At 49.3% G+C, this 10594-nt stretch overlaps 1 pseudogene; it reads left to right on the forward strand.

The window, feature by feature from the left end:
• Window positions 1–826: 826 nt before the first annotated feature.
• On the forward strand, window positions 827–1741 carry LOC122453838 (annotated as a pseudogene).
• Window positions 1742–10594: the final 8853 nt, after the last annotated feature.

Consider the following 10594-nt stretch of genomic DNA (forward strand, 5'->3'; position numbering starts at 1 on the left):
GTTCATCATCGGTAAGAAGCACACGATTCTGGTGGAGGATGTTGCTAATGGGGGAAGCTGTGTACATGTGGGGCAGGGGCACACGAGAAACCTCTGGACCTTTCTCTCGGTTTTACTGGGAACCTAAAACTGCTCTAAAAATAAAGTCTTTAAAAATACGTAAGAAAGGGGCTTCCCTGGTGGGTCACTAGTAAAGAACCCACCTGCCAGTGCCGGAACATGGGTTTGATCCCTGTAGCAGGAAGATCCCACGTGCTACAGAGCAACTAAGCCCCTGCACCACAGCTATTCGGCCTGCATTCTAGAGCCTGCGCTCTGCAACAAGAGAAGCCAGCACAGTGAGAAGCCTGTGCATCGCAACTAGAGAGGAGCCCCCTCTCACTGCAACCAGAGAAAAGCCTGCACAGCTTCCAAGATCCAGAGCAGCCAAAATGAGCAAGCAGATCCAACCAGTCCATCCTAAAGGAAATCAACCCTGAATACTCATTGGAAGGACTGATCTTGAAGCTGAAGCTCCAATACTTTGGCCACCTGATTCGAAGAACTGACTCATTAGAAAAGACCCTGATGCTGGGAAAGATTGAAGGCGGGAGGAGAAGGGGATGACAGAGGACAGGATGATTGGATGGCATCACCGATTCAATGGACATGAGTTTGAGCAAGCTCTGGAGATGGTGAAGGACATGGAAGCCTGGTGTGTTGCAGCCCATGGGGTCGCAAAGAGTCAAACATGACTGAGCACCTAAACAACAACAGCAAAATAAATAAAATTATTAAAAAATATGTACGATGGTCCTCTGATCCCAGTCAGTGGATCTCAGCAGTCATGGCCAACCACATCGTGCTCTACACTGGCACAAAGATGCCCATCTTGGGGCTGGGCACCTGGAAGTCCCCTCCAGGCAAAGTGATGGAGGCTGTGAAGGTGGAGATTGACCTTGGGTACCATCACATTGACTGTGCCCACGTGTACCAGAATGAGAAAAAGGTGAGGTTGGCCCTCCAGGCAAAGCTCCAGGAGAAGGTCATGAAGCAGGAGGACTTTTTCATTGTCAGCAAGCTGTGGTGCATATTTCACAACAAGGACCTGGTGAAAGGTGCCTGCCAGAAGCTGAAGCTGGACTATCTGGACCTCTACCTCATCCACTGGCCCACAGGCTTCAAGCCTGGGAAAGACTCTTCTCATTGGATAAGGACCACAATGTGATTCCCAGTGAGAAAGATTTCGTGGATACCTGGACAGCCATGGAAGAGCTGGTGGACAAAGGGCTGGTGAAAGCTATTGGAGCCTCCAACTTTAACCATCTCCAAGTGGAGAAGATCTTAAACAAACCTGGCTTAAAATACAAGTCGGTGGTTAACCAGATCAAGTGCCACCCATACCTCACTCAGGAGAAGTTAATCCAGTATTGCAACTCCAAAAGCATCATGGTGACTGCCTGTAGTCCCCTCGGCTCTCCTGACAGGCTCTTGGGCCAAGCCTGAAGACCCTTCCATACTGGAGGATCCCAGGATCAAAGCCACTGCCCAGGTGCTGATCTGATTCCCCATGCAGAAGAACTTGATTGTGATCCCCAAATTGGTGACACTTGAATGCATTGCTGAGAACTTCCAGATCTTTGACTTTGAACTGAACAAGGAGGATATGACCACCTTGCTCAGCTACAACAGGGACTGGAGGGCCTATGCCTTGGTGAGTTGTGCCTCCCATGGGGATTATTCCTTTCAGGAGGAGTTTTGAAGGAGTTTTGAAGCTGTAGGTGCCTGCCCTTGACCAGGTGACCTGCTGTCTCCCATCCCACTCTTCTTGTGTGTAGCGTAATTTGGCCCATGTCCCTCAGTGGTGGGTCAGCGACTTCCAGACGAGTCAGCGAGGGCTCAGCCAGCTTGGTGTTGGGTCCAAAGAGCAGACTCAGTAGATTAGGAGTCTCTTTAGTTTTCCTTTGCCCTTCTTGTCCAGTTGGGGAACACGCAACCCAAATACTAGCCCATCCCAAATACTAATTTGCATGTGCTGTGAAAGTGTTGCACTTAATATGCCTGCAAATTTGGAAAACTCAGCAGTGGCCACAGGACTGGAAAAGGTCAGTTTTCATTCCAATCCCAAAGAAAGGCAATGCCAAAGAATGCTCAAACTACCGCATAATTGCACTCTTCTCACACGCTAGCAAAGTAATTCTCAAAATTCTCCAAGCTAGGCTTCAGCAATTCATGAACCGTGAACTTCCAGATGTTCAAGCTGGTTTTAGAAAAGGCAGAGGAACCAGGGATCAAATTGCCAACATCTGCTGGATCATCGAAAAAGCAAGAGAGTTCCAGAAAAACATCTATTTCTGCTTTAGTGACTATGCCAAAGCCTTTGACTGTGTGGATCACAATAAACTGTGGAAAATTCTGAAAGAGGTGGGAATACCAGACCACCTGACCTGCCTCTTGAGAAATCTGTATGCAGTTCAGGAAGCAACAGTTAGAATTGGACATGAACAACAGGCTGGTTCCAAATAGGAAAAGGAGTACGTCAAGACTATATATTGTCACCCTGCTTATTTAACTTATATGCAGAGTACATCATGAGAAATGCTGGGCTGGATGAAGCACAAGTTGGAATCAAGATTGCCGGGTGAAATATCAATAACCTCAGATATGCAGATGACACCACCCTTATGGCAGAAAGCGAAAAGAACTAAAGAGCCTCTTGATGAAAGTGAAAGAGGAGAGTGAAAAAGTTGGCTTAAAGCTCAACATTCAGAAAACTAAGATCATAGCATCTGGTCCCATCACTTCATGGCAAATAGATGGTGAAAACAGTGGCTGCCTATATTTTTGGGCTCCAAAATCACTGCAGATGGTGACTGCAGCCATGAAATTAAAAGAGGCGTACTCCTTGGAAGGAAAGTTGTGACCAATCTAGACAGCATATTAAAAAGCAGAGACATTACTTTGCCAACAAAGATCCGTCTCGTCAAGGCTATGGTTTTTCAAGTAGTCATGTATGGATGTGAGAGTTGGACTGTAAAGAAAGCTGAACGCCGAAGAATTGATGCTTTTGAACTGTGGTGCTGGAAAAGACTCTTGAGAGTCCTTTGGACTGCAAGGAGATCCAACCAGTCAATCCTAAAGGAGATCAGTCCTTAGTGTTCATTGGAAGGACTGATGTTGATGTTGAAGCTGAAACTTCAATCTCTGGCCACCTGATGCGAAGAGCTGACTCATTTGAAAAGACCCTGATGCTGGGAAGGATTGAAGGCAGGAGGAGAAGGAGACGACAGAGGATGAGATGGTTGGGTGGCATCACCGACTCAATGGACATGAGTTTGAGTAAACTCCGGGAGTTGGTGATGGACAGGGAGGCCTGGTGTGCTGTGGTCCATGGGGTCCCAAAGAGTTGGACACGACTGAGTAACTGAACTGAACTGAAATTGAATTTACAAAATCAGAATAGTGCCTCTAACAGCTGGGCCTTGATTGCTTGGAACTGTAATCCTTTCAGCTAGACTTTTCTTTGCCTCAAACAAAAAATGTGTTTATGAAAAAAAAATTTAAGAAAAATAACACCATCCCCAAATATCTCCACAGCATTATTTCTATAAGTCAAAAAGTTTACTTTTAGAAATAAGCCAAAAACCCATTAATAGAAGACTACATAAATGAAATGATAAACATAAATAAAAATATATAAATTGTTTCATGTGCATGCAGTTGTGCATCCACTAAAAACAGTTAGATAGAGCTTTGTGTACCCAATATGGTGCAGGTGACTGTGAATCAGGGCTTTCCAGATGGCACTAGTGGTAAAGAATTCACCTGCCAATGCAGGAGATGTAAGAGATGAGGATTCGATCCTTGGGTTGGGAAGATCCCCTAGGGGAGGAAACGGCAACCCACTCCAGTATTTATGTCCAGAAAATTCCATGGGCAGAGAAGCCTGGCAGTCTGCAGTCCACGGGGCCACAAAGAGTCAGACACGACTCAGTGGCTGAGCACAAGCACAACTGTGAATAGTCCATAAGTTGCCAAACCACATGCACGGCAACATCTCCCTTTTAGTAATTATTGCTCCAAATATTAATGCACTGAGAAAGAATACACAATAACAGGATAAATTATTAATGAAATAATCCCCCAGGGACTGAGAGTCGGGGGAGAAATGTTTAGGGGTACTTTTTACTTCATCCTCTTATTGAAATGTTTTTTAAACAAACGCATATTGATTTCGTAATATAAATAATGTGTGGAAGGAAAAAAACCTATTTGTTTGTCCTTTTCCCAGAGTGCTGACTCGCCAGCGGCACCCTTTATGAGGAAGCCCTCGATAGCACACAATCGTGTGTGTGGTTATCGACTCTTCTGCGGTCATGGCTCCTTTCTCCTCTCCAGCTTCTGCTTCCCTTCCCAGTGTTTCTCTTCTTGTAGGTGGTATGTGACAGAGATGACAGGGTAGAGAGACAGATGAGGCTTAGATTCAGTACAATCCTCGGCTCCCCTCGCCCCTGCTGCAAGTTCTGCCCAGAGAAGGGCACAGACTGGTCCCCTGGGGCTGCCCCCGCCACCCCTCGCCATCTCCTGGGGCCACCTCTGCAGACCCCTGGATGCTCCCTGCTTGCCCTGGCTCCCAGCCTGCAGCGCCTGCACCCATCGCCCTCTGCTGGCTGGGATGCCCACGCCCAGACCCCTGGCTCCCTACAGGCGCCATAAAAACCCCACCTCCCCAGGGCAGGGCAGGAGCAGCGCTGGATTGAAGCCCTCAGGATCTGTTATGTGGCGTTAGCTCAGAGCTGACAGATTGAGTCATATGGGCAAGCTAATTATATTTTTCTTTTCTTTTTTTTTTTTCTGGGCATTTGTGAGTCTGTAGGAGCTTAATTTATGTATTAATTACACCTCAGAGCCAAATGAGGGGCTGGAGTGCCTCAGACAGCCTTTGCATTTTATTAGGAAACACTGCATACACATTTGGCTTCATAGGGAAAGAGCTACTAAAGCACCCTTCGGGGGCTTAGGGAGAGCAGAACTCTCTGGGCAATGTGGGTGGGGGACTCAGCGGAGCAGTTTCAGGCCAGTCTTCTATTCCAGTCTGTGGCCGACTTTGGGCCATGTGGTTAATCTTGTGCACCTTCTCTGCTGCCCCTCCTCCACCGCAGGGAGACAGCCCCCTCGCTGCACCCCCACAGCCCCGGCTTCTGCGGCAGCTGCGTGGGCGCCTCCTGATCGGGTGTGGGGTTGTTGCGTGGCGCTGAGCTGCTGTCTCCCTGTTGTGGTCCAGCAGGGAGGCCATCACCCTGTTGCTAGAGGCTGGGGCTTCTGTAACGGAGTCACCCCCACAGGGTCCCCATCGGTGAGCCATAGATGGGAGGTTGGGCTTGATTAGGCAGAATGAGAGAGGGGCTGGCTTTCTTCTCCTGAATCTGGACTTGAGGAGAGTCTGATAGCCTTGGTGTAGTGGCTCAGCCATTGCCCAGGAGGCAGGGCCATGGCAATGGCCAGGAAGTTGGCAGGAAAGGTATGGAAGTCAACCTAAGTGTCCATCAAGAGATGAATGGATAAAGAAAATGTGGTACATGTATACAATGGAATATTACTCAGCCATAAAGAAGAATGAAACATTGCCATTTGCAGCGACATGGATGGATTTGAAGGGCGTTATGCTAAGTGAAATGTCAGACAGATAAAGACAAAAACTGTATGATATCACTTACATGTGGAATCTAAGAAAAGCATAAATTGGTGAATGTAACAAAAAAGAAGCAGACTCAGATACAGAGAGCAAATGAGTGGTTACTAGCGGGTAGTGGGTTCATGATATAGGGGCAGGGAATTAAGAGATATAAGCTGTTGGGGTGTAAGATAGGCTACAAGGATATAATATACAGCACTGGGAATATAGCTAACATTTTGTAGTAACTGTTTAAAAAAAAAAAGTTAGCCAGAAGAAAGCCATGTTTCTGTAGCAGGACCATCAGGGCTCTGGGCTCCTTAGTCTCCCTTTATTGTCTTCCAGTTCTTTCCCAGTTCTTGCTGGAAGCTCCAAGCATAACTGTCCTGTGTTATGGGGGCAGGGTTTAGGAGAAGGACCTGAGTGTACCCTTCGGCCAGTTTTCACAGGGGAAGCAGCACTAAGGCCTCATGGTGGGGGGTTGCTGATATCAAAGTGATCATCAAGGGAAACAATAGAAGTAAAATCTTTCTTAGCTCAGAGTCACTGGCAGGGTCAACCTTGGAGATTGTATATCTGAAGAAAGTACTTTTTCAAAGAACTCAAAGAAGGCCCCAAGGCTCTCCAGTGCCTACAGGCTGATGGGCAGGTGTGGGCCCTGAACACTGAGTTAAGTGGTCTAACTGGTGTGCCCTGCCACTGACCTGGTGGTGGGCCAGCCATCTGCACCCATCTTGTGCCCCTTCCTGTTGCTCTGGCCCTTTCATGCAGCAGAGGGCAGGCCCACTCCATGCAGGACATGGAGTCTTGTCACACTAAGAGGTGACCTTCAGTGCTAAGTTTGGAGGACTTCTGGTCTTTGTGAATGCCTTATAAAGAGGAAGGAGTAGTTTGGGGCACACCCACCCACCCCAGTGTGAGCCCTCTGAGGGCAGGAATTGTTGCTTGCTTTGTTCACTGTATTCCAAGAATGTAGAAAAGTATCAGGCACAGAGCAGGTGGTTATTAAAAGATCAGCTAGGAGGTGGTGTTAGGAAAGCTGGCTACAGCTGCTCTCAAATCATCTTCTGGGCAATGGAGATGAATGGGACATTGATGAGTCTCAGATAGGCTCTGGCACCTGCCCAAAGTCACATATCTAATCAGAGGCCAGACCAGGCCAGGATTCATGGATAGGAGTGATTCTAATAATAGCCTAATATTCATTCTCTAATCCGTTGTCTTAGCCTGGGCTACAATAACAAGATACCATAAACTGAGTGGTTATAAACAACAGAAGGTAATTTTTACATTTCTGGAAAGTCCAAGATCATGGAACTGGTGTATCCAATGTTTGGTGAAAGCTCTTCTGGATTGCAGATGGCTAACTTCTTGTATCCTCGCACGGCAGAGTGGAGACAGGAAGCAAGGTCTGCCATGACTGTTACAAGGGCACTAAGGCTCCACCCCCATGGCCTTACCTCACCCCAACCACTTTCCCAAGTCCCCACCCTCACACCATCACACTGTGGGGCAGAGTTCCAACACATGAATTTTGGGCGGGAGGCGGGCTCAGCATCCAGTTCAAAGGGACCCATCTGTTATTCAGACCCTGTGGTTACCATGTTCATTGTTGTAGCCTCTAGTCATGGCAAGTAGATGGGGAAACAATGGAAACAGTGACAGACTTTATTTTCTTGGGCTCCAAAATCACTGCAGATGGCGACTGTAGCCATGAAATTAAAAGACACTTGCTCCTTGGAAGCAAAACTATGACCAACCTAGACAGCATATTAAAGAGCAGAGTCATTACTTTGCCAAAAAAGGTCCATCTAGTCAAAGATATGGTTTTTCCAGTAGTCATGTATGGATGTGAGAGTTGGACCATAAAGAAGGCTGAGCTCAAAGAAATGATGCTTTTGAACTGTGGTGTTGGAGAAGACTCTTGAGAGTCCCTTGGACTGCAAGGAGATCCAACCAGTCCATCTTAAAGGAAATCAGTCCTGAATATTCATTGGAAGTACTGATCTTGAAGCTGAAGCTCCAATACTCTGGCCACCTGATGCAAAGAACTGACTCACTAGAAGAGACCCTGATGCTGGGAAGGATTGAAGGCGGGAGGAGAAGGGGATGACGGAGGACAAGATGGTTGGATGGCATCACCAACTCAGTGGACATGAGTTTGAGCAAGTTCCGGAGTTGGTGATGGACAGGGAAGCCTGGTGTGCTGCAGCCCATGGGATCGCAAAGAGTCAGACACAACTGGGTGACTGAACAATGACTAGTCAGCTAAGCTAATAAGAAATCTGCTTTGCCTGATGCATAGGTGATGGTTAGACTTTTTGTGCCCCCAAGATGGCTCGATGCATGGAAATTCTTCTAGTGGGATTTCATCACCTCGGTGAAGTTTCTGGTTCTTCCATTTATCAGGGGAAGGCGGGGGAAGACTGGGGTGAAGAAATGACCACTCACAGGCAAGCTGACCGGCTGAGTGCTGGTGAGGGACTCAGCTTTGTGGAATGGCCTCTGCAAGCTCGCCCTGGGGCGGGGCTCAGAGGCTTGCGGGTTTCACTCCTGCTTACTCCACCTAGGTGCCTGCTATCCACTGCTACCAGCTCGTCTGTGTAGGAAGTGTGGAGGCTGGGAGCCTCTGCAGGAAGCAAGCGAGAGCCCTCACAGTGCAGGGCGTGTGTTCTCATAGTCCTCAGCCCTCCTCCTCCCAAAGCCAGGCTGCGGCTTGTGCTGTAATCATCTCAGAATTGGGTGCCTGATCAGTCTTCACCTGGGGCAGAAGGTGCTGTCTGGGCTTCTCCACAAGGGTCTGGATGTAGCACCTCTCCCCCAAGGGCCCTCTGCTTGCAGGCACCTGCCTCCTCCGTCTCCTTTCTGAAGCCTCAGGCCAGGATGCCAGCCTTCTCAAGACAGGATGGATGGAGCCCGCATGATCTTTCCAGGGAGAGCACTGCTGGAGAGGTGGCCAGCATGTTTGACAGATAGCGCTCTGGATCCGGGCTGTCTGAACGCATTTGTCTCGTCCCCCTGAATCCAGCCAGCCTGGGAGACAAGTCTAACCTTTCCTGACAGAATCAGTTCAGGCTTGTCCTCTGAGCAGGGCCCAGGGTGGGCAGGGGGCTGGCTGCGGCCAGCTGGGCTCTCTGACCAGAGCTGCCAGGGGCCTGCTGGCCAGGGGAGGACACATGGGAAGCCCTGATGGGCCCAGTGGACAGGCTTCAGCCCAGTTCATGGAGCAAGAGCCAGGAGAGGCGAGGGGGGGGTGGGGTCCCTGCCTCTGTGGCTTCTCCCCCAACCCCATGGCTAAAGTAGAGAGGGGGACAGGCAGAGAAGCCTGCTTTTTTTCTTCCATCCTGCACCTATTCCTATTTTGAGGCCTAACTTTTATTAAAGTCTGATATTTTTTGGGAGGGTTGGGGTCAGATTAGCCTGGATTTGAATCTTGGGGTAAAGGATGGAGGAGAGGGGTGGTCTGGGGCCCTTTGAGAGCACAGGTGTGGCCCTTACACTGTGAGTCAGACCTGCCCACCCCAAAGAGGCCTGACCTTGGGCAGAAAACCATCCCTTCTGTGTTTGAATGACACCCTGTTTGTCCTGCTGCCAATGCCTGAAAGCCCACATTTGTGGCCCACACTCTGCTGTCTCCAGCCTCTTTAAGAATTGCAGATTTATTTTATTTGTGAAAGCTTATCTTTTCTTGGAAGGGCAGAGGCAGGGACCCCAGACTGTGGATGTTCCTTGGGGGTGGGGTAGTGATTGGTGGTCTGGGCTGGAAGTAGGGATGTTCAAGGGAAGCAGGCAGTTCAGGAAAGGAAGGCAGTCGTGTGGCCAGCATCACAGTCTGGCTTTTAGACTGCGCAAAGAGGGATATGGGGCCTTGGAAGGACTCACCTCTGGTTTTTCCAGGGGTCAGAGGGCAGGGGCAGGGGGTTCAGAGGCAAATAGAGTCCCAGCCAGAAGCCAGGGTCAGCGATTTCTCCTGCCCTAAACCCCGCTTTGACACAGGGGCCAAATGACAGTCTAGGGAGCTGGGTGAGGCTGCAGAGTTCCACTTCTGTCCATTAGAAGAAGAGAAGTTGAGAGCCTGAGGTGTTCCAGGGGCTCAAAGAGAGGCAGGTGGAAGCTAGGGACCCACAACACTCTTGGGGGGTCAGAGAACAGAGGAGATGCAAATTCCCAACCCAGAAGTATTATAAATTTAAAAGCATTCAATCCCCAGGTCAGGAGGATCCCCTGGAGAAGGGCATGACAACCCACTCCAGTTTCTTGCCTGGAGAATCCCATGGACAGAGGAGCCAGGCAGGCTACAGTCTATGCGGTTGCAAAAGAGTCAGACAAGACTGAAGCAACTTAACACACACACACACACACTCACACTCACACACACTCACACTCGCAATCACCCACAAAACAGCAAGCTGTGGATGTACATGCGTGAGCTCATGTAGTTTGTCTCCACTGCCAGGAAGCAGAGTCAGAAACGAATGAACAAGGGTTGCTTTTGGGGAGGTGAGGCCAGGAGACACCAGGAAGGGTGCAGGGAGGCAGGATGGGGGTGGGGGAAGCAAGCAACAGGCATCTTGGAGTTGCCCCCGTCAAAGGAGTGCTTACATACAATTCCCACCAACCACTGGATAGGCTGCTCCAGAGAGTCTAGTGGCAGAGTTCATCCTGCCTCCTGGGCAAAGAATCAGAGTGCAGATTTCTGGCCCCTGGCCAGCCCATTCTGCACCTCGGGCTCAGAAATGGATGTGTTGGTGGTTGAGAGGGTGGCTTGTATGTACTGAGATGGTGTGGGCTCGGGGTGTCTGCTCCAGTACTTGCAGTCCCAGGGTCCAGATGACGAAACCAGATCTCACAGGGTCTCTTCCAGCTGGTGATAGCTGTGCTGGGATCTGACTCTTTTCCAGGCCCCAGTCTTACTTGTCAAATGGGGATCATGATACCTAC

Source organism: Cervus canadensis, chromosome 15 (genome assembly GCF_019320065.1).
Source record: "Cervus canadensis isolate Bull #8, Minnesota chromosome 15, ASM1932006v1, whole genome shotgun sequence".
Classification (NCBI taxonomy): Eukaryota; Metazoa; Chordata; class Mammalia; order Artiodactyla; family Cervidae; genus Cervus; species Cervus canadensis.